Raw genomic sequence first — 25,138 nt, forward strand, 5'->3', positions numbered from 1 at the left:
TTGAGGACTAGTCTTGCGGCGGCGTTCTGGATGTTCTGTAGCTTGCGGATGAGGTTTTTGTTTATTCCGGCGTAGAGTGCGTCGCCGTAGTCGAGTCTGCTGGTGACCAGGGCGTGAGTGACTGTCTTTCGGTGTTCGAGGGGGATTCATTTGAAGGTCTTACGAAGGAGGCGGAGGGTGTGGAAGCAGGAAGATGAGACAGAGTTGATCTGGCGGTCCATTTTGAGCTCGGAGTCCAGGATGATTCCCAGGTTGCGTGCGTGGTCTGTGGGGGTTGGCTGGTTTCCGAGGGCGGTGGGCCACCAGGTGTCGCTCCAGGCGTCGGGGTTTGGGCCCATGATGAGTACTTCTGTTTTGTTGGTGTTTAGTTGTAGGCAGCTGTTTTTCATCCATTTGGCGACGGCTTCCATGCCTTCTCGAAAGTTGCGTCTGGCGGTGTTGGGCTCGTTGGATAGGGAGAGGATGAGCTGGGTGTCGTCTGCGTATGACACGAAGTTGAGTCCGTAGGTTCTGACGATGGGGGCAAGTGGAGCCATGTAGACGTTGAAGAGCGTCGGGCTGAGGGAGGAGCCCTGGGGGACTCCGCAGGTGGTAGGTGTGGGGTCCGAGATGAAAGGGGGGAGTCTGACCCGCTGCGTCCTGCCGGAGAGGAAGGAGCAGATCCAGTCGAGGGCCTTGTCCTGGATTCCTGCATCGTAGAGTCTGCGTATTAGGGTGCGGTGGGAGACTGTGTCGAACGCCGCTGATAGGTCGAGGAGGATGAGGGCTACTGTTTCTCCTTTGTCCAGTAAGGTGTGGATGTCGTCTGTTGCGGCGAGGAGGGCGGTTTCCGTACTGTGGTTTTTTCTGAAGCCGGATTGGGAGGAGTCGAGGATGTTGTGTTCTTCAATGAATGTGGCGAGTTGGCTGTTGATGGCTTTCTCGATGACTTTCGCTGGGAACGGGAGCAGGGAGATGGGTCTGTAGTTTTTGAGGTCGGTGGGGTCCGCTGAGGGTTTCTTCAGGAGGGGGTTGACCTCGGCGTGTTTCCAGTCGTCAGGGAACGAGGCGGTCGCCAGGGAGCGGTTGATGGTGTGGCAGAGCACGGGTGCGATGGTGTTGGCGGCTCTGTTGAAGATGTGATGGGGGCAGGGGTCCGTGGGGGCCCCTGAGTGGATTGACTTCATTGTCTTCAGTGTGTCTTCGGTGGTGAGGGCTGTCCAGTCATCAATCGCTGGTTTCCGGGTGTCGGGGGTGGTTGGTGAGGGTTCAGTGTGTTGGTTGTCTTCGTCGAAGTTGTCGTAGATGCTCTTGATTTTGTGGTGGAAAAAGATGCTGAGTTTGTCGCAGAGGTCTTGTGAGGGAGGGATGTCGGTAGACTCGCTGGGGGGTTGGGCGAACTCCTTGATGATGCTGAAGAGTTCCTTGCTGTTGTGTGCGTGGGTGGAGATTCTGTCTTCAATCGCTGAATGAATGCATGGAGGAGGGGCTACAAGTGACCTTTTCGTATGCAGATACCTCACCTACTCATATTGCCGCAAAGAAATATTGAGGTACAAATGCATATAGATAGCCTTATTATTTTATTGCTCTCTTCAGTTGATTGGGCCACAGCCTGCTGCGGTTTGGCATGTATTTGAACCCGCTGGTGCCGCTCGCAGCCGTGTGGAGGCAAAACCTGAACCAGTTCTTTGTGTGGAAGGGAGAAAGGCGTCCCAGAGTCTCGTAAGGCTCACGCTGTTGGAGTCCCATTGACACTGCCACTTGACAGAGGGTGCGGGACTGTGAGTCCCAGCAGGCGCACCTGCGACTCTTCCCGCACCTCCCTCCCGCATATAGTTGTGAGTCCGCCTGCGCAAGCGGGACGGCGCCGGGCATTTATTAAAAACGATCTTAATCCCTCTAGAAGCAAAAATGGAGCGAATAGAACTCAGACTCTCAAATATAGAGAAAGTCACAGCTGCCATATTAGCCAATTCCAATAAGCCCTGTAACCCGAGTACCACACCAATTACCATTACTATCCCTGGACCCTCATTGGGGGGGTTACCGCCCAACTAGTTAATGAGGCCCAAAAACTAACCTGTCCTCCTATAGGCCCTCAGGACGCTGACTCGGTAAATAATGCACCCTCTCAGCAAATACCAGGGCCTCAACCGAGTAATGCCAAAGCTAATGGGTTAACTGATGATGGTCAAACAGGCTCCCCTGTCAAAGAGCTTAGAGTCCCTAGACCTCGTTTGCCAGATCTTCCACCGGAAGCAAATCGCTTTATGGTAGTTTTAGCGGGAGCCCCTACCCTGGAAGCCAGGGAAGTTAACACTTTTCATGCCCTAAAAAGCAAGGTTGTTAGGTGGCCCACCTTCACAATGAAATTATAATGGTAACAAGGGTGCCTTGGCTGGGTAAAACTGTTAAGACCATAAATGGGGATTGCATAACGGTTAACTTTAGAGACCCTAGAACCGTTTCGCATATCTGTGCGGGTTTTAATAGATCCTTTGACTCCACCATCCAGACCCTCCCGGTATCCTTCTTTTTTCCACCCAATTATATGAACCATGGTAGAGGTAGAGATGAGTGGACCAGGGTTGAGCGGAGGGGTAGACAAGGAAGATACGAAGTAAGACCGGCTATCATGCCCCTGAATGCTCCCTTTTGTGACTTTAATCGGTTCAGTTGTTTGGATGGAGTTGACTGACTATCCCCAGCCTATGAGTCATCTCTAACATCACGATTTCCCATCCCCGACCTTTGTAAAGGTTTAACGGTTAGAGAGGTTGAGCTAAATGAAAACCCCCTTGTAGAGTGCTTGTCAGCGGTTGTAGCCCCTACGAACTTATCTTCCCCTATTACCACTAATTCCTTAGAGCAACCCCAGGATGTAGATGAAGTGGACACCCCCCAACCATTAGCCTCTTCGGTTAATCTAGAGGAGTCATTATCAATCTCAGTACTCCCTAGTGATCCTGGGTTCACAGAGCCAGTCCCTTGCGCCCTTGGTCCCAAAATTATGAGTTGGAATATTGCCGATTGGCGACAGAAGGTGTCGTCTCTCGGTTGGAGGGAATCCATCTCTAAGTTTGACATCCTCTGCCTACAAGAGACCTGGTCTATGACAGATATCTACTTCGATGGCTTTGCGTCCTACTACTGTCCAGCGCAAGAGTCCATTATGAGTAGGGCAAAAGGTGGGCTCGTAATTTTACTGTCTGTTAACTTTCCAGTACGTGTGAAATCCCATTCTACTATAGTATCCCATTCGCAAATACTATGGTTGGAACAAAGAGGGGGCCGTGATACCCTGTTAATCAATCACTATAACAATATGTTTCCTGATATGTTAAATGTCTACCGGCACAGATGTGCTTCGGTAGCGCTTTACGATTCGGGAGTGTGGAGACATTGGAATCAAGGGGACTTGCAAGTAGCTGAAAATACTTTCCTTAAGAGACTCCTTTGCATCCCTCCCTCAGCATCCACTGAACTGATTCATAAAGAGGTGGGGTTGGAATACCTGATTGACCTAACAGGATTGAGACCCCTTATGGTCTGGAGGTCAATCTGGGCAAAGGACGAAACAGGATTTACCAGGCGAATAATACAAGACTGTCTCTGCTTGGACAAAGTCCGCCAGATCCCCTGGTTAAAATATGTACTAACATCTTATAAGGAAATGTTTGACTTGGATGTTTTTAGTGACCCCGCAAGTGCTATCAATATACCTAAACAGGAGTTCAAAAGTGTTTTCTTGGGGAACAAATCTAAAATGCGTAAAGATCAATGTAGCCATTTTACAACTCATGTATTTTACCAATCCAACAATGAGGAAGGTTATGGCATATCTAAAAGTAATTACCAAACAGTCACATCAGTATGTTCTCACAAGGCTGAGATTAGGCATTGTTCATAACCTGGTGGCATTCCCTCGAATGAAATATCATACGTCAATCCCATGCCCGTGTGATGGAACCACCAAACAGAGCACGATGCACTTTATGCTAATTTTCCCCCTGTATTTGCACCTCCGTATTTGTTATCTGAAACCCCTTTTTAAGAAATACTCTGTGTTTACAGTTGCAAATGCCCTGAGATTCTTATTTGCACTTGATACCTCGGATATCTGTTTTTTTTACTGCAACCTTTATTTTAAAATCAGTGTCCATTAGAGAAAGCCTGGAATTCTAATATTGCCTTTTGTATAATCAACTGCTGCTTGTCCATGGTATTCATTCCATCCGAACTGTTCAAATTCTTGTAATTTAATGTAACTCCTTTTTAACAATTTTAATGTGATTGTTTTTATATTCTGTGTGCTTTTATGATTGTTTACAGAATAATCGAATAAAGCTTATGAACTGAACCCGTTTTTGCTCAGTGTCACAGGCCACAGGTTGACTAAAGTGAAATAGAAATAACTGCCAAGGAATGTGGAGATGGCCTGACCACCTGCCTTCAAAAGGAAATACCACTCTTTTTGAGCCAGCCAGCGAAATAAAGTCATTCATTCTGATGAACATCTTTTTTTGTAGTTTTCTGTAGAGCAAACTCGACCGCAAGGTATCAGAGCGTTTTACATGAGCACCAGTTGCATTACAACTATTAATAATGGTAACCAGGTATAGACTTGGACGCACAACTATTTGTAAAGGCAAATATTGATGAAATGTAATACGTGAGTGCTCCTAAAGGTGAAGGATAGGTTGCCAATCTATCCCACAGACCCCAATAAAGTTTCAGGGTACATCAAAAATAGCAAAGAGGTTCCCTCTGAGCACTTCAAATATCAATAATTCAAATACATATAATTGTATAACACAATGACATATCCGTTGAAGTGCAAAGCAGTCCAAATATTTCCCATAGGAAGTCCAAGTAGTTACATTCTGGGCGAGCAAGATGGCTGCCGTGCTGAGGGCTGTGTGAGCAGCTCTGTCCTTCAGCTCCGGACCCTCACCGGGACTCACCAACGCTATTGAATTTTGTTCGGCAGGGATGTTCTGACTTTCTCACCATCATTAGAAGTAGCAAAAGAAGTGCTACCGATAAATAAAAACGGCCGCAAAAGTCATCGGCAGCAAGCAGCAAGCAGTAAGCGGTATCGCAATGGTGTATGCAGGTGTGGCTTCACCCGTGTAGCCGTCTGGTGGATGCTGTTTCTTTTGCTCTGAACACGAACCACGGTGAACTGCGGTGAAGGTGTTGAGCAAATAAACGAACACGAGCATAGCACAGCATAACAACGGAATTAATCACATACCGGATTTTGACCGGCTGATTGTTGGGATTGTTGGGAGTCCGCTCCTCCTCCTCTAATTCTCCGAATGCTGTCTAACTTGCTGCTCATACAACGGCGTGCCCCGTGTTGGCGTTTTCCTGTTCTTCTTCCATATCGGATTTTTACGGTTCGGGGCCGTGGCGGTGGGCCACGTAAAAAGAAGATGCAAGTACAAATGCAAGTACAAGACTCTGCGCCAACAGTGGCCTCAAGCACACGAAGCAGCAAAAATTCTGGTGAGCAACAAACATTAATACATAGCGGTAAACCTACAGATGTTGTTACTGTAACTCCGAAGCAGGCTGTATTAACGCTCCCCGAAATGTTTAAAACTAAATCAAATCAAAAAGGGGATCAAACAGTGCTTCCCACTGCTAGCGCTATTGGAAAATCAGGACAGTGCATTGTGGGAGATGAAGTTCGGGATAGCTCAATGCTTAATGTAGAATTGCACGAACATTTAACAGCAAAAGCTGCCACCGGAGCTTCTCTTTCTGTGCCCGTGCAGGGGGCGAGCGCTATAGAGGAGGGGGTGCCGCCGGGGCTACAAGACATTACAGAGAATTGTTATTCTTTATCTGATTTCTCTTCTGAAGAGAGCGCTAATGTCAGTAAGGATTGGGCAGAATGTAGTATGGAAATGAGTTCTGCTACGGATGAAGATATTGTCAATACCAATCCCAATTCTTCAAATACAAATGCCCCCACTGTAAAAAGACGTAAAAAGAAACCCTCGCAACGCTCTTTGGTTATGCACTCAGCCCCAGATGCCAATGTCTCATATTCAGGACTTGGGCCAGATTTGCGTACTGATGTGTGTGATGAGAATGAACTTCAAGAGGGTGCGCCCGGACTATCAGAGGATAATGATCCATTGAACCTGGTACAAGACGTATGCAACACATCACCCGGTACTGCGGAGATTACTCTGACAACTATATACAATACTATGATGACGCATCGTGCTGAAATAAAAGCCGAAAATTTGCGCACCCTGGCCACCTGTGCTAAACTCAAGAATGCTGTTCGTCGTGCTATGAAATTGGGTGGTGAGACAGCCGATAGAGTGACTGAAACTGAGGCAAGGATCTCTGCTCTGGAAGATGAGCATGTCAATCTGAAACAGGAGTTAGATAATGTGAAAGCTCTTAAGGACGACATTACTAACAAACTGCAGGGCTTGGAAAATCAGGCGCGTAGGAATAACCTGCGTTTCCTTGGAATACCGGAGAAAAAAGAAGGGGGGATCCTAGGGGATTTATCATAGAACTACTTAAAGAAGCCTTTCCGCAATTGTCCACCTGGGATTGGGATAAAGAAGTGCAGAGGGCGCACAGATTTCCTTTCACAATAAGAAAGCAGCGTCAGGGCACCGAGGAATATCCCAGGGCAATATTGGTGTCCTTCAATAATTTTTTGGCAAGGGAAGAAATTTCTACGCTAGCAAGGCCTGACAAAAAAGCCTCCGCTAAGGACTGTGAGTTTTTTGTAAGGCCAGATTTTTGTCAAGAAACGGTGTCTCAAAGATGGCATCTCCGACAGCTTATCCCTGATTTCAAAAAGAAAGGCGCTATTGTATTTTTGCAAAATCCGGCCAAGCTAAAAATAATTGTGAAAGGGCAGACTAAATTCTTCTTATCTGAGATTCGAGCCAAGGAGTATTTAGAGTCATTATGAGTGATATAACTCTATCTCAGAATAATTATTCTCTTATGTTAATAATGCTCTTATTTTTTGTATACTTAACTGGTGTTTTCTCGTGAGGGCCTAGTAGCGGGGGGACACGGCAAACCATTTTTTCCAGGAACTGGCTGTTCCTGAGCCTCTGATGTTGGGGAGGGGGGTAGTGGGGGGCACAGGGGGGGGGGGGTGTTGGGATTGGTGGGTCTGGGTGGGTGGTGGTGGGGGTGTAAGGCAGTGGAAAATGCTAGATTGTACAGAGCAAAACAGGTCGAAGATTTTTTTCTATGTTAACTTTATCTATACGTGGCAGAAGAGGACTCCTAATGTTTTTTGAAATCAGTATATTGTATAATGGATAAGAAAGTAAAAATATGTACCATGAATATTAATGGTCTCAACGATTACAAAAAGGTCAGGGTGTTGTGTAAATTAATTAAATCTTTAAGTATAGATATTTTATGCCTGCAGGAGACCCACATTCCATGGGAAAAACGCAGTATCCTGAGGAATCTGGGGTTGGAACTCTTGGTCAGCTCTAAACAAACTGGGGTAAAAAGGGGGATCGCAATTCTTATGAGAAAAAATCTTGGCAAATGTGGTAGAACATTATCAGACAAATGGGGCAGATGGGGATTGGCTGAGCTTAATATTAATGGTAACAGATTCACTCTGTGTTGTTTATATGGTCCGAACCTCGACGATTGTGAGGTATTTAATACTATTAATATGGAATTAGCTGGCTGGTGTCAACCAATAATTTTATGCGGTGATCTTAATGTCCATATCGATTCCAAGTGCAATATTAGGACATGTGGAAAATACAGTGGTCGTAAGATCAAGACCTATAAAGCTGTAAGGGAGACAGTATTGAATAATGGATTGTATGATGTGTGGAACAAAAACAAATCAATTGATCCCGGTTTTACCTTTTTCTCAAATCCCCATAAAAAATTTGTTCGGTTAGATTTTTTCTTTACCTCTTCTTTTTTTCTGGAGAATGCCGAAATAGAGATTCTACCTCAGATGATTTCAGATCACAATCCTATAATACTAGAGTTGGCATTTTCTCTTAAAAAATGTAATACAAACTATCATTGGTCATTTCAAAGGAGTTTCCTGCTCGATGAGAATTACTTACGACATATGACTGAGACCATTAAAGATTTTTTTTCCAACAACTCGGACACTGCTTCAATCCAAGTGGTCTGGGATACTTTTAAATCTGTTGTAAGAGGGGAAACACTAAGTTATTCTAATTTTCAACGTTTGAAGGTAAAAAAGGAGCTAAGAGATAAAATGGACAAAGCACGTATTTCTGAACTAAATTTAGTCAAGCAGATTATAAAAGGTAATAACTCTGATATCCAAGAAGCTCAACGTCAGTTAACCATCGAACGGGCTATTTCATATTCCTATTTAGCAGATCAGGTAGCAGTACAATTCAAGCAACATAAAGCAGAAAGCTATGAGTTAAATGAAAAAACCGGGAGGATTTTAGCCCAAAGGGTCAGACAAAAAGCTATGCTGTAGTGTAGTTTCTAGTTTCGCACTAGGCCCTGCGCATTGGAATAACATAAACAGTAGTATCGACATGGAACTGCTTATATTCCAGGCCTCCACTGACTATGCTAAACTTAATTGGGTTGTGTTACCAACTAGCTCAGAGGTCACTGGAAACTTTCTTCTCTGCATAGGAAGTGATCAGCTTCCTTGGCACAGACAAGAAGGGATTCAGTTTTCCAACAACCGTGCAACATGACAACTTTGCTCCTCAGATCAAGAGTCAATCTCTAGGGTCGTGTGAAACAATAGACATAGATTTCACTCAGTCAGTCTAGTGCAGTTTACTTTCACAGATGTAGAGAATAGAGAGACGGGCGTGTATCAATAAAGGGTTAACATTTATTGAACAGTCTTTCTTCTCATACAAGAGAAATGTATTGCCACAATTGCAATAATCGTTATTATAAAAAGTACGTACAGTAAGATAAGTATTGCGAAATAGAACTGTAAAAGCATTGATATGGTTTCTTAGCCATACAATGGTTTAAAAGTAATAAAACATATATACAGTCATATATACATTAGGCTAACATACTCAACTGTTTTTTTTAACTAAGCCTACCCCAGTGTGCCTGACCTAAGCCTAACACGTGAAAGGGGAGTAAGTAAGTAGCTTTAAGTTAAGTTGGTTTTGCCAAGGTTTGTTTCAAGAATTCTCGTCTAAGGGTTTAGTCAACACCATACCTCTGAATAGAATGATGGAGGATTGGTATCTCCTTCAGGGGTCTCTCTCGATATCCCAGTCACCCGCGAGGGTAAACCGGAAGCGCCGGGACTGGATTTCTCTGCACGAGAAAGGCAGCGGCTCTCTTCAGCGCGTCGAGGAAGGAGGGGGGACAGCGTCCGCGGGCAGCTGGAATCTGCTGGATGTCTTCGCAGAGGACGGCTGTTCAGCTCCTTAAGCGTACTGCACCATAGTTCGCGCTGTAGCGGCGATAATGGTAATCAGCAGCTTCACCACCACAGGATAGCAGGCTGCAGCGACAGAGTGCTAGATTTACCAACACAGGGTCATGCAGGCAGCTGGCATCAGCAACAGGCAACGAACTCGCATTGCTTAAGGCAACGTTGGTAATATTTATACCTGACAGGTGCCGGGTTTGACGCAAGTTTGCTGGACATAAGACGTCAATTAAAGATGTCACTAGGAAGTGACAGTTATCAGTTGCTCATTAGAGTTCCATTACTAATCAAAACATAGCAAGCGGGGATTTCCAGGTTTGCTAAGTTTTTATCTTGTTGAAGAACTCGGAGTGTTATCTAGGAATATCAGATAGTGACTGCTGCACTGTCATTGCACTAATTGGTCGCAAAGGAAGTAGCAGAGAGTCATGCTGGAATGTGGTTCTGTTCGTGTGAGGCCAGAGATGACTTTTCAGAAAATCGCACTTGAACGGTTATGCCAATATAGGGAATAAATGGATTTATAGCCGAATAGGGGCATAAGGTCACAGTATCGATCAGGAACCTAGATAAGCACGCAACACCCACTCCACGTTTTCATGTCCATCAAAATCACTAAAACTAAGCAATTAGATGCATGTGTAACATTGCCCACCCCAAAATACATAAATGCATTCGAAATAGGCGTACTTGTAATACATGGAATTTAGGTACTGTACGTTTTTTAAAGCATAGTAATCATTCAAAAAGTTATTGCATATGAAATCAATGAACGATTATGCATAAAGAATTACACATGAAGTATCTCTGACAGAAGAAATGCGAGATAAATCATCACATAAAAATGCATTGTAATAACATGTGTGCTAGAGGCTGGTGTTATGTTGTTATGTCTCTAGATGTGTTTAGAAATAGAAGTGCAAAGCTTCTGTTCTCTAAGAATAGTTTTTACGTTAAGCAAAGAATTGTTCGTGCCAAAAAAGGTCAATATTAGAAAAAATTGTCCAATTCAAAGAAAATAGATTTCCAAAGCTCCTGGCAGTTTTTGTTGATCAAAACTGAAGGCCGAATTCAGAGTTCATGGGAACGCTGTGTGTCGGAAAGCTTCTAAAAAGTTATTGTTTCTCTGTGGGTGAGAACATCGTATCAGACAGGCTCGCAAAGAATTGGTCTACAAATTCAGGTGATAGTTCAACCAAATTAGATAGCGCTGTAACTTGGCAGGTGTGAGAATGATTGCTGTCATCGAAGGCAGGACCAGCAATGCTCACAGAACGTTGTACCTGGATGATGTTGCTTTTGTCACTCGCTCCACTGTTACCACTTGGCTGTAGTACAGGAGTCTCCACGAATGCCGTCATCAGGATTGGTAGCCGCTGGGGACAACACAATGCGTGAGCCGTTATTGGACTGAGCAAAGTATCGACGTCCATTGGTACTGCTGATGGAAGTGAAAGACAGATGTCCAACACGCATTCATCGCCGCAAAGCATACACCGTAGCACAGGTAAAATGCAATGTTGCCATATCGGTCTGAATGAAAGGAACCAGGTCATGTTTAGATCTCTCAGCCTGGCCAATCCGAGGATGTTAGTTATCCTGTCCCTGTAGCGCATTGCTAGGATTGTCTCTTCCATTCCCATGGGAGCTATGTCTGAGGCGAGGCTTGCCATAACGTAGCAGGAGGGTCAAAAATAGAATCTCTGCAACGAGTCCCAAAAATAGTGGTATGCCGCCAAAAAATGGAGTGCACAAAATTAGGAAAGATTCCCAAAATTGCCTGGAAGGGTGTTAGCAGTCCCGTAAAGACTGTCTTAAATATGCCTGGGATGCTTGTTGCACTAGACATGTTAAGGAGTTGGCTGAACATTTCTACGAAATGCACGGGGCAATTTGTTGATAAAATGTCATGGACTTCAGTAGCCGTCCTTGCGACTAGAAGATCATACGTCTCTTTAGATGACGTTATAGGCACTGTTGTCTGTAAAAGCACAGATTTCATTTTGCTTAATGTATCAATTCGTATAGAATAGAGATTCAGACGAGGCCAGAGGGGAGTCACTATGTCTGGAGGCCCGCTCGGGAACAATGCTTGCATACAACATTTGACCATGGACGTTACTTGTACTAGATAACTTTTCCCTGGCGCGAGGCCACAACACCTGTGATCCGTTCTAAGAATGTAACTCCCGTTTGCGAGTTGCATAAAGAAGGGCTCTATCTGAGTTGCAGGTGTGACTAGCTGGTGGCATGAAAGGTTGTTTGAATTTCCATCACATGCTCCGTGTAAATTAATACCCTGACACAAAAGTATACCTCTTAGAGAGTGTTTACAGTTGTCACCACTAAGAAATACATTTTTGTCGCTGTCACTATAGCAAGAATGAGTGTATGGTAATTTCAATATAGATTTAACATATCCTTTACCCAATTGTTCATATTGGCCAGCAGGTATGTACTCAAGGCATTTATGAAATCGGAAAGTTGTTATCGGAATTGTGATAATTCCGTGTATTATCCATTCAATGACAGGACTCTCTGACATTGTCAATGATAATCTCTCGAGTTTTTCGATGCTCAGGATTGTATAGTCTGCTCCTTTCTGTGCCAAACTGATCTGTTTATCAGTAAGGTTAAAACTGGAAAATAATGATGTCGTGTTGATTAAACGCCAATGGCACATAGCCTGAACGAAGATTTTGCAGCGTCCAGCCTAATTCTATAATAGAGCGTAATTGAGACTGGCCCTGTTGTAACATAAGCAAATCTCTGTCTATCACATCAAAGGCAGAGGATACAATATTGTTCAACGAATATATTCTGGAAGACAGTCATTAACCCATTGTCTACTACAGAAAGTGATTTCTCCAAATTAATACGATCAATTTCTCGTATTTTTTCAGCAGTTTCAATTTGCTTTACTTTCCAAGCCTCGTTGTAAGCAGCATAGATACTGGTCGCTATGAAACGCTTTTGACGCTGTTTGCGTGGTCCAAGAATGAAATCGCGCAAATCAGCACCATCTTTTAATAAAGACAAGTGTTGCTTAATTTCAGCCAGTGTGGATGTAGTTAGCCATTCTAGGCAGAGTTTCCCTACACTGTATGTTGTTATAATCCCTGGATGTTGTCTCTGGGAGTATCTAGGGTCTAATCTGGTCATTTTTAAACCCTGTGTTTTGTTCAGGAATCTATCTTGACAGCTATTTGTGTCTGTAGGCCAGATTAACCACTTTTTCCAATCAGGATGTGTTCTGTTGAAATGTAAAATTTGTGACACGTCTAACTCAATATCTGTGGTTGTATTCTCAGCTATTGGCTTTGGTATAGACGGTGTTTTAAGTTCTTTGTTCTTAGCTAGGCCAAGACAAGATGTTTGGTGTATTGTGTCATTTAAAAATAACATTTGTTCAGGTATCATGCAGGTTCTAAATAGTGCTTCAATGCTTTGCACCTGCCAATCTTTTGTACCCCAAATTGTTTTCGTTTCAATATTATTTTTCCAATAATCAAAACCAAATGTCATCATTTTGTCATAAAATGCTTCTGAATATATCAATTTAGAATTTGTCAGCATTGTTTTCATTCCTGTTTTATCTAACAGTTTGTAATAAAACGTTTCTGCATCACTGGTGTTAAACCCTGAGAAGTATTTGAATTTCTCAAAAAATGCTTTAGAACTGCTTTTAGGTGGTGTAGAACAATGTTCCCATTGATTATACATAAAAACATTTCTAGGCTGTGCAGATTTATGCAAGTAATGATCCCCATAGTGGGTATAACAGAATAACTGCTCATAACTAGATGAACCTTGTAAATAATCATGATCTGTGAATCTAGCTGACATTACTAAATCAGACATCATGTCATTAATACTGTTAAAGTCCCAATCATCAGAGAATGTACTTGGTGTCACAAAGTCACTTAAGGAAACCTTTAGTTGATGAGGATACTTCAGGATTTCGACCGGACCATAGATCTCATAGTCTGTTTTCTCCCATACTACCCCACCAGGTATTGGAATTGCTGTGACATTTACTGTTGACAGTTCTCTTTTCTTCACGTGGGAAGATCTGTGTGGTTTCAGGACTAGGTTGATGTTCTGACTTGCTGTGTCCATTGTAATATATTTTCCTTCAATGAATTTTCCCAAACACAGTACCATGATGAGCCAAAGCAGGAGGAAAAATACACCTAGACCGAACCAGAACTCTAGCCAAGGGGAAATAAGGTAGATTTCCTTCAGTTGATGAAAGAGTTCTGTTGCTTTTTCTTTAAAAGACTTTTTTGTTTCTGGCATCACTTCGGGATCGTTTAAATCTTCAGAGAAGTTGTCGAAGTTGATGAAATAACCAGAGGCAGTTCTGTCAATTGATGGGATTGTTCTTTCAATCTGTCTCTCGGTAGCACTTTCTGATGCCACATCATTGTAGACTGGTGTTGTTTCTTGACGAACTGTTTCAATCTGTGTTTCAAGAGGCACGAGTTCCATGGCATTATTGCATAGTCCTTCATTGTGCACTGCAGGCTGATCGAATGTGATGAGTCTTTCCGGTTTGAACCTCTTGGATTGTTGCAAGTTTGGGTATTCTGTTGTTTCTTGGGAGTCCACTGGGCCTACTGTTGATTATAGGCCACATGCTTGTGGTTTTACCAGATCGATAGACACGACTCTGTTCTCCTTTTTACCAGCAAGGGGCGGTAGCACAACTGATCTTGTTCCGGTGACTGCTAAGACAGGTACTGCTTTTCTGTAAGAAGGCCCAAATTCCTTCTTAACCGCGATCTTTTCTCTGACTAGATCCCCAATCTTTGGAATCCAGACAGGCCTTGCTGGGGCTGTTGCGGGTGGTGCCTCGTCAGTGGTACTTGGCTGTTGCTTTAACTTTACGTTGCTTAAGGATTTTCTTGTTTCATTCAGTTCCTGTAAAACAGCCAAACGGTCTTTTACATCAAAGTGCGTTGTTTCTTCTTGTACCACTGACATCTGACTATCGAGGTCCTGAACGCGCATTCTAATTCCGAACAATAGTTCGTATGGGCTGAAACCTTTTAGAGAATTTCTTGGCATGTTGTTAAGACTAGTCTGGACACTTATTAAATGTTTGACCCACCCAGCGCCTGAACCTAATACCTTCGCTGTTATAGATTGCTTTATGTCACGGTTTTTTCTTTCTACCACACTATTCCCTTCGGGGTGCGACGGACAAGAATACCGCAACCCAATTCCCATGCTGGCCATGGCCTCCTTATAAGCTCGAGAGCTGAAAGCAGGACCCTGGTCAGAATGGAACGTGGTAATTGTGTATGTGCCGATAAAGACTCGCAAATCTTTTATAACCGTTCTAGCGTCAGCCGAGCGCTGGGGCCACATCCATATGAACCTCGTACAGGAATCCACTGCTACCATGATATATCTATAGTTACCGTCCCTTTGTAGGGGACCACAGTGGTCCAGGTAAACGCATGCAAATGGTTTATCCGAGATGAGAAGGGGTGTCTGCGCTGGTCGTTTCACTGTTGATACTTTTATCCTTTGGCATATGTCGCATTCTAATACATACTTTTTAGTTTGTATTCTCAAGCGAGGCCACCAATATCTCTGTTTTAATAGTGATACTGTTGCGGAAACGCCAGTGTGTGCAGAAGCAAGCCCTTCGTGTGCCGCTTTGATCAGTTCTAGTCTGTGTTCCCTGTTTGGAATTACTCTATCCCCCACTCCAGGGATTCGAGCAAAAGGAACATTATTTGTATCCGTTAAGTACAAGTACTTTTTAGGAAAGCCTTTTGGGAGTGTTTTCTTATCATTTTTTACTGATGTACTGACAGCTTGTAGAATATCGCTGTCTATTTTTGTTTGTGACCGAGTTATCTCAGCTACGGAAGCCGTTTGCACAGCTGCCTTCGCGGCTTCATCAGCCAATGAATTCCCTGCAACGTGAACGCCATCACGTTGATGACTCAGTGTATGTATCACGTGAGTCTTTTGTAGTTCTTTCTGTAAAAGCACTACCTGTTCCCAAAGCATTTTATGCTTTATTGTGCCACCTTTTGCATCTTTGAAACCATTTTCCACCCAATTCTGCAAGTATTCATTATAAGATTGTACGCAATAAAAAGAATCGCACACTATTAGTGTGGGGAATTCGCGATCGGTATTTTCTAGCGCCATCTTAAATGCTACTAATTCAGCTCGTTGAGCCGAGCAATCTCCTAGAGATTGTGTTTTAGTGACCAATGGTCTAAATTTTCCTTTGTGCCAGCGACCTTTAACAATCGCGCACGCAGCACTGTAAGCTTGCTTACCCCCAACTGCGGGTTGTGCCGATCCGTCAGTATATATAATACTTCCGTATTCTTCGAGAGGCAGGATTTCAATTGGCAGAGGACATTCGTATTCATATTGTAAAAATTCCTGTGTTTTTAAGTTAGGATCAAATTCGTAAACTACGTCTGTTGCAGCAAGAGAATTAACCCACTGAATCCATCTCGGATGCAAAGCTTTAGCATTAGGAATGCTTGCTTTAGTTACCGCTTCTAAAGCCGGTATGGGTGTTACGATTATTATTCGTTTACCTTGTGCTAGGGGCCTTTCTTTCGCCACAGCAGTCTGAACCGCAGTTAGAATTTTTTCCGTTGAACTGAATTTTATTTCAGCCTTTGTGTACAAATGTGATTTGTAAGCTATTGGTACCTTTTCTCCCTCATTAGAGGTTAGGTATGTGAATCCGCATCTTCCTGGGATGACTCGGATTACAAGATCAATCGTGTTGTCACGCGTATCTAATTTTGTTTTTGCTAACATGTCTGTTTGCAGTGATCTCAAAATTTCTGTGTGTTTTTGAGTCCAATTGATTTGTTTAAAATCAGGTTTAATTAGTTCGTAGAGTGGTTTAACCCTCTCTGCGTAATTTAGTATGTAAGTTCTTCCGAAATTCAGAAAACCTAGAATGGATTGTAAATTCTTCAGCGTTTTTGGAGCTTGGAGTACAGCGCACTTCTCTAAGAAGTTGTCCGCTAGGCTTTTCCCTTCACTTGATAATTCGTACCCTAAAAATAGTACTGTCAGATGGGCAATTCGGGACTTTTTAAAGTTGAATTTGTAACCCTCTGCTGCGAACCCAAGTATAATGGTGTTCACTCTTTTCAAGTGAGTATCCAAGTCGTCGTCTGTGAGATAAATATCATCTACGTAGGATAATGCCTCATCATCATAGATTTGTAGTAACTCTGTTACCCTAGCTGAGAATAGTCCTGGGCTGTTCTTGAACCCCTGTGGGAGTCGACAGAATTTTTTCTGTGACCCAAATGCGGAGAAAGCGGTCAAATATCTGCTTTCTGGTGCAATGTTTTGACAAAAGAAACCATTAGAAATGTCTAATGTCGTTTTATATTTTTTCCTAACTATATTATTCATTAGGGCTGCACTATGCGAGTTTTGTACTGCAAAAGTTTTGCAACATGTATTAAGATGTCTGTAGTCCAAAACTAGACGATATGAATTGTCTGGCTTGGAGACAGGAAACAAAGGATTGTTCATTTGAGAGGTGCATGTTTCAATCACCCCCTGGTACTCAAGTTGATCTAAGATCTCCCTGACCTGTTTTTTAGCTTCTTGCTTTACGGGATACTGCCGTTGGGCAGTTGGTTCACTTTTTAGTTGGATTTTGTGAGGAGGTGAATCCTCATCCCATCCTACATGATTTTTATACAATGCAGGTGCCTGGGCCACTGCCCATTTCCTTGCATATGTGTATTTTTTGTGAATCGGTATGTGATTCAAGAAGGCAGGCATAATCACTTCTTCGCCACGAGGGCACTCCCTGACAAACTCTGGGGGCCAATCTTTTTCAGCTAACAGAATATCATAGCCTTTCGAGAGCTTATCCCAAAATAGACCCTTAATTTTCCTAGTCTTATCACCCTCTATACGCAATGTTATTTCGTATATTTTATGGGGCTCGCTAAGTCTGGAGTCGGCAGTTTCAACCTGAATGTATTCATTCGTGTCCGCTGTCTCCAGATGACTCATCAAGATCTTGCGCGCTATACTGATTTCTGCTGCACTGTCCAACATTGTCAATGCCCACTCCCCGTTTTTCAACTGTGTCCTCAGTATTCTCGGCATGGTTGATTACTCTAATACTGGCTACCTTCTTTTTAGGAAATTGAGATTTCTTATTTTGAGCAGGTTCCTTGTCTTTGGACTTGGTGTGCTCTCCTGGGTCTGACCGTCCTCTTCTTTCCGAATTCTGTGGAAGAGATCGAGAGGGACGTGTATCAATACTTTGATATCTATCAGGTTTTTTTAGATTATCCCTATTTCTAAGGTTATATCTTTTCTCAGAGGGCTCCCGTTGGGGAGACTGGCGTTCTCGAGTCGGAGTTCTTTCCCTCCGTCGAGGAGACCTTCCTCTGGACTGGAAAACTTTTTCCTTGGGAGTGGATTGTTTATTTCCATCCCAGCTCTTTTTAGGAGTGTTTAAATTATTTTTAATAAATAATTTTTCAGGATTTTCGAGCAGTTGGGGCTTTACTGGTTTTCCACCCAAGCTGTCTCTACCTAATTCTTCATAGCATTTTTCTATGATTTTTGCAAGCTCAACAGGATCTTTTATATCTGTTTCCCTCAACTTCTGGCGGATCGCCACAGATGCTGCTTCTCCTCTAATGTTGGCTAATAATATAGCCGTGACCTGCTTGAAATCTTTCAGTAATTTCATACCTAGATTTAAAGCGTGCTCTGGACCGAATTCATTTTGAATCTGTTTTAGCACTTCTGGTATTACCGCCATAGACGGAACACCGTGTGTCTTTGTGTAAATGGAAGCAAAGACTGTACCCCAAGTGTCACAGTCCTCCACGTGTGGTGCGATTCCCATAGGAAGGCAGATGGTCAAGATTCTGTGTTTCTCAATAGGGGTAGTATCAGGAAATACTGCCTCTATTTGAGTGATTTTCTGGGCTAACCAGAAAGGAATTTGTTCCCGTTTTACGGGTGTTTTACCAAGACATGACTGTATGTTCTGTGGTGTAATTTTATTTGTGTTCCCCTGATGAGGGGTCAGCTGGTGTGAATTAACAGCTGGCTGGACTGTTGCAGTCCGCATTACATATTGGACTAATTGCCTATGTATTTTAATTAGTGTTTTTAGCTGTGCTAACCGCTCTTCCTTAGACATTTTTGCAATGTCAGGATGTGGTGTGTAGCTGGCTAGAACCGGCCACGTGGCTCCTGGTCTACCTAGTGGACCGAGCCTAGTTATGTGATCATTATGTTTTAGGGCGCCATTAAACCAGAGCAGGTGCTCTTGAAATTTAAGTGGAATTTCAATCTCCTCGAAAGGAGCGTACTCTTCCGGAGGTTTCTCTATTTTGTAATAGTGAAACTCTTGTGTTATAGCGTTTACCGCTGGAAAGTTTATCCATGAATAGAATACCTCTGTCTGCCGATATTCGTGAGCCTCTATCACGAAAATTACTGTACCACCTTGAGGTGTCAGTCCGTGTTCTATAAGTTTTAAAGTTATAGATCTTCTTAACTGGACCGGGATGATAATAGCATCCGGGTCTGTGTCTAGGAGACTCGTGTCTTCCTCTATTAGTTGGGCTGCCAGTCTAACTGCTTCCCTTTCTTCTTCACTGTCTGTCATTTTAAAAATGCAGGCTTTGCAGAGTAGGTCTCCAAGGAGACAAAGATTAGGTGCACAATATTTTGGAACACTGTATCCTTCAACGTTGAATAAACCAGAGCTTTACATAGGAATCTCTTCCTACTAAGGTCGGGCGGATTTTAACCTTTCACCCACTCCAGACGTCTATTGGAGTATTTACGGGAGAAAGGGGTGTGAAATATGCACGACTGAGTTACTCTACAGGTCTTGCGTTAGTTTATCGCCTTACCAAACCGTTGGGCGCCATGTAGTGTAGTTCCTAGTTTCCCACTAGGCCCTGCGCATTGGAATAACATAAACAGTAGTATCGACATGGAACTGCTTATATTCCAGGCCTCCACTGACTATGCTAAACTTAATTGGGTTGTGTTACCAACTAGCTCAGAGGTCACTGGAAACTTTCTTCTCTGCATAGGAAGTGATCAGCTTCCTTGGCACAGACAAGAAGGGATTCAGTTTTCCAACAACCGTGCAACATGACAACTTTGCTCCTCAGATCAAGAGTCAATCTCTAGGGTCGTGTGAAACAATAGACATAGATTTCACTCAGTCAGTCTAGTGCAGTTTACTTTCACAGATGTAGAGAATAGAGAGACGGGCGTGTATCAATAAAGGGTTAACATTTATTGAACAGTCTTTCTTCTCGTACAAGAGAAATGTATTGCCACAATTGCAATAATCGTTATTATAAAAAGTACGTACAGTAAGATAAGTATTGCGAAATAGAACTGTAAAAGCATTGATATGGTTTCTTAGCCATACAATGGTTTAAAAGTAATAAAACATATATACAGTCATATATACATTAGGCTAACATACTCAACTGGTGTTTCTAACTAAGCCTACCCCAGTGTGCCCGACCTAAGCCTAACACGTGAAAGGGGAGTAAGTAAGTAGCTTTAAGTTAAGTTGGTTTTGCCAAGGTTTGTTTCAAGAATTCTCGTCTAAGGGTTTAGTCAACACCATACCTCTGAATAGAATGATGGAGGATTGGTATCTCCTTCAGGGGTCTCTCTCGATATCCCAGTCACCCGCGACGGTAAACCGGAAGCGCCGGGACTGGATTTCTCTGCACGAGAAAGGCAGCGGCTCTCTTCAGCGCGTCGAGGAAGGAGGGGGGACAGCGTCCGCGGGCAGCTGGAATCTGCTGGATGTCTTCGCAGAGTACGGCTGTTCAGCTCCTTAAGCGTACTGCACCATAGTTCGCGCTGTAGCGGCGATAATGGTAATCAGCAGCTTCACCACCACAGGATAGCAGGCTGCAGCGACAGAGTGCTAGATTTACCAACACAGGGTCATGCAGGCAGCTGGCATCAGCAACAGGCAACGAACTCGCATTGCTTAAGGCAACGTTGGTAATATTTATACCTGACAGGTGCCGGGTTTGACGCAAGTTTGCTGGACATAAGACGTCAATTAAAGATGTCACTAGGAAGTGACAGTTATCAGTTGCTCATTAGAGTTCCATTACTAATCAAAACATAGCAAGCGGGGATTTCCAGGTTTGCTAAGTTTTTATCTTGTTGAAGAACTCGGAGTGTTATCTAGGAATATCAGATAGTGACTGCTGCACTGTCATTGCACTAATTGGTCGCAAAGGAAGTAGCAGAGAGTCATGCTGGAATGTAGCTCTGTTCGTGTGAGGTCAGAGATGACTTTTCAGAAAATCGCACTTGAACGGTTATGCCAATATAGGGAATAAATGGATTTATAGCCGAATAGGGGCATAAGGTCACAGTATCGATCAGGAACCTAGATAAGCACGCAACAATGCAAAATGAAATAACCAGAATCAAAGATCTAGCTGGAGTATTTCAAGAATCTAAGGAAGGGATCCTGAATGCATTCAGTGATTTTTATAAAACACTATACAATAAACAAGTCTCCGAGAGTGATATAGATAGAAGGTTCATTGAGTATTTGAGTGGTATTGAGAATACATCAATGTCTGAGGATGATGCAAGGTCTCTTAGCTCCCCAATTACATGGGAGGAGATTGAGTTAGCTATTCATAGTCTACCATCTGGGAAAGAAATGGGGCCAGACCAAATTCCTCTTGAATTTTATCGCACCTTCAGAAATATTTTAAAACCAGAGTTACTCAAGATTTTTGATCAAGCTTACCGAGGATTTCCCCCAGCTTCTTGGTCCTTAGCCACAATTACAGTGTTTAGTAAAACAGGAAAAGACCCTAATGAACTCGGCTCATATCGACCTATTTCTCTTATCACGGCAGACAGCAAAATTTTTTCCAAAATGTTAGCAAACAGATTACTTAATATTATGCCCAAACTGGTTTCCAAAACTCAACATGGATTTATTAAAGAGAGAGTACAGTGTGAGCCTTACAGGGGGTAAGGACGGATCCTAGGCACTCTGGTGGGCGCTGTTAGTGCGTAAATATGTTCAATAAAGTTTAGAATTCAAAGTTAAGCATAGTTTTAAGGTAGGTTAATTTCAACACTCCGTATTCATAATGGTATTCAGTGAATCACAATTCAATATATCATCAGCCATATTTTAGTCATATGATCCGTGAATTTAAATTCTTATATTTCTTGTAAAGTTATACATTCAAGGAAGTCCCCGATGCATTTCGTGCTGAGAAGCACTTCTTCAGGGGGAATCGGGTGTGTGGAAGGTTAGATTCAATCCGCAAGGTAATCTTGGTGAGCTCCGGGCTCCAATTCGAGAAACCGGAAGACGGTGTGTTGAAATTAACCTACCTTAAAACTATGCTTAACTTTGAATTCTAAACTTTATTGAACATATTTACGCACTAACAGCGCCCACCAGAGTGCCTAGGATCCGTCCTTACCCCCTGTAAGGCTCACACTGTACTTATTCTATATGCACCTTTTGGACCAGGAAGGTGACTTCCTAAGCACCTATAAACTAAACCACTGACCTATCTCAGTTAAAGCTTCATCTTCACCTCACGGAGTGCAGCGGTTCCTAACAAAGTATTTATTAAAGAGAGAGACACCACTGATCATGTAAGAAGGATCATTTCCTTATTTGATTGGGCACGGGTTATGGAATCCCCAGTCGGCGCTATTTTGTTGGACGCGGAAAAAGCGTTTGACAGAGTCGACTGGGGGTTCCTTTGGTCCGTCCTAACCTGGAAGAAGTTTCCAAGAGAATATATTGTGGCAATTCAGGCGATGTATCAGGTTCCAAAGTCTGTAATACGTATAGGGACGGAAACATCTTGTCCATTTGCGATCACCAGGGGGACAAGGCAGGGTTGTCCCTGCTCCCCCCTGCTGTTCGCTTTATATATTGAACCCTACCTAAAAAAGATCTTGAACGAAGTCGGAATTCCTCGGGTGATTATTCAGCAAATTAATCATAAGGTCCTTGCATATGCTGACGACGTCGCGGTGGTTACTTCTGACGTGGCTGCTTCTATGCCTAAAATTGTAGAACTTGCACAAGAATTTGGTGAGCTGTCAGGCTACAAACTTAATATCTCCAAAACTCAGGTAATTCATTCCTCTATTGGTAAACCTGACGGAATAAATTTTACATCTACCGCGTTATATCTTGATGTGATAATATCTCCTACAGTTGATGATATTGTAGGGCTTAATACAGACCCTCTTTTAAAGTCTACTAAAAGGACTTTGGAACGGCTTAATAACCTACACCTATCTTTAATCGGGCGAACCAATGTAATTAAAATGGTTATATTACCAAAATGTGTTTATTTATTTCGCACCATTCCTCTTCTTTTCTCCTCTTCTTTTTTTAATAAACTAGATTATAGTGTATCTAGGTTTCTATGGGGCTATCGGTGAGCGAGACGAGCACTTAAATGGTGTATTCTTCCAAAACTTAGAGGCGGTCTAGGAGTCCCTAGTTTTCGCCTATACTATTGGGCAGTCATGTTAAAGCAGATGGGCATTTTAATGTTTCCAGATTATGGTCTAGATGAAGCTCTGAGTCCATCAATCTATGAAATGTTGCTCGGAGCTGATGCTCGGCAATGGCTGTTTCAGTTAATAGAACCCAGTTACCACAAAAAAAACAAATTTAAGATTATGATTACCGTAGCTCAGACATGGAAACAAATTAACAAAAGGTTTCATCTTTTGCCAACATTTAATTACTACACTCCTCTCTCACAGAATCCCTTGTTACCCAAGATATTTAATGACCAGGTTATGCATAAATGGCTGGGCTCAAATATAAAAATACTTGGTCAATTATATCACGAAGGGCAATTAGCATTATACACTCTACTACAAAACAAATTTGGTTTAGATAAAGCGGATTTCTTCAAATATTTACAGATTCGTAGTTTTTTAAATGCGAAGAACTGTATAATATACCAAAAATGCATAGAGAAGATGGAGGATAATTTAGATACTTATGAAGAAAAATGGAAAACAATATTTGGTTTGGAATCTGTAGACCTAATTAGATCTTTGGAAGTCTGTAGTAAAGTTATTCTCAATGATTCACTAAAGAGCCAACATTATATGTCAGTGTTTGATTTGTATTATACACCATTGCAAATATCCAAATGGAATACTCAGAAGGGTGTGAATTGTAGTCGCTGTGGCCATAATGCTGCTAACCTGTGCCATATGCTGTTTGATTGTATAAAACTGACCTTATTTCAATCTCAGATACAAGCCTTTTTAAGAACTATTCTAGGTGTAGATATTGTGTTAACACCCGAACTTGTTATAACTGGAATAGAAACTGAAAAAAATCACTGTCAGAACGCCAATTGCTGAAGAAGGGCTTATATTTATAGCTATGTCAGTTTATCGTAATTCTATAACATCTCGCTGGCTGGATGCTGAACCACCCGTATTCCATTCCATCAATGGCAATCAAAAATGTTGAATATTTATCAGTTAGAAAGGGCGGTATATAAATTTAAAGGTGTTAGAAGAAAGGGGATGGGGCAAAAAATATGGTTACCTATTACGAACTGGCTGTGAAATGCCTATCTATTTTTGTTGTATTTTTATTTGTATGTAATATGATTAATGTATACTTATATTTTGCTCTGTTTCCCTTTATTTTTATTATTCTTTTTTTTCTCTGTATGAATTGTTTTTTTCTCTGTTTGCTTTTTTCCACTGCCAAAAAAGACTAATACATTTTTTTAAAAAAAAAAAAGGAAGTCCAAGTAGCAAAGTTCCGTTTGTAGAACACCAACCTCAAATATCCAAGAAGGTAAGTACATCAAAAAGGAGTTTAATTGTTGTCAAAAAGAACTTCTTTGCAGCCAAAACGGCGGAATTGCTCACAAGAACTTGATTTTGAAACTAATTTGCGTGAAATGGCATGTAGATTCAAAAACAGAGGCTATGATAAGAGAATCATAGATCGGCAACAACCAAAGCACAGAAATTAAAAATAGAAGATACTTTGAAACCTAAGAATATTTCAGTGAAGGATTCACGATCTCAGAAAATCAGATTGATTACAAATTTTGGAACAGGTAGTCATACATTTTTTGCTATTTTAGAGAAGTACTGGCATCTTCTGAAGAATGATAGAGACATTTTACCCTTTCTTACTGACAGACCGAGTCTGACTTTTAGGAAGGGTGTTACACTTGCCAACATAGTTAGCCCAAGCTATCCTAGACCAGTGTCTAAAGAAAACTGGCTAGGTAAACGTCCTGTTGGGTTTTATTATTGTGGGAACTGCAGCTCATGTCGCTGGGCAGTCAAGAAGATTAAGCAGTTTGAATATAATGATACAGGGCTGCATAACAATAAATCATTCATTAATTTTGAGACAACATATGTTGTATATGTTATTGTGTGTACCTGCAAAAAAAATATGTTGGCAGCACTATAAGACGATTGAGAGACAGGATGGTGGAACACTTTCGGGCACTTAAGAATGGGGACACAAGATATCCCATTTCTGCACACCTGGTCCAAAATTGTGATGAACATGAAAAACACAAATTCAGCTATCATGGAATTGAACATGTAGTGATGGATAGAAGAGGAAGAAATAGAATTCTTAAATTAAGACGTACTGAGGCCAAATGGATCATGAAATTGAGAGCAGTAGAAGAGGGGTTA

This window comes from Lissotriton vulgaris, chromosome 5 (assembly GCF_964263255.1).
Source record: "Lissotriton vulgaris chromosome 5, aLisVul1.2, whole genome shotgun sequence".
Classification (NCBI taxonomy): Eukaryota; Metazoa; Chordata; class Amphibia; order Caudata; family Salamandridae; genus Lissotriton; species Lissotriton vulgaris.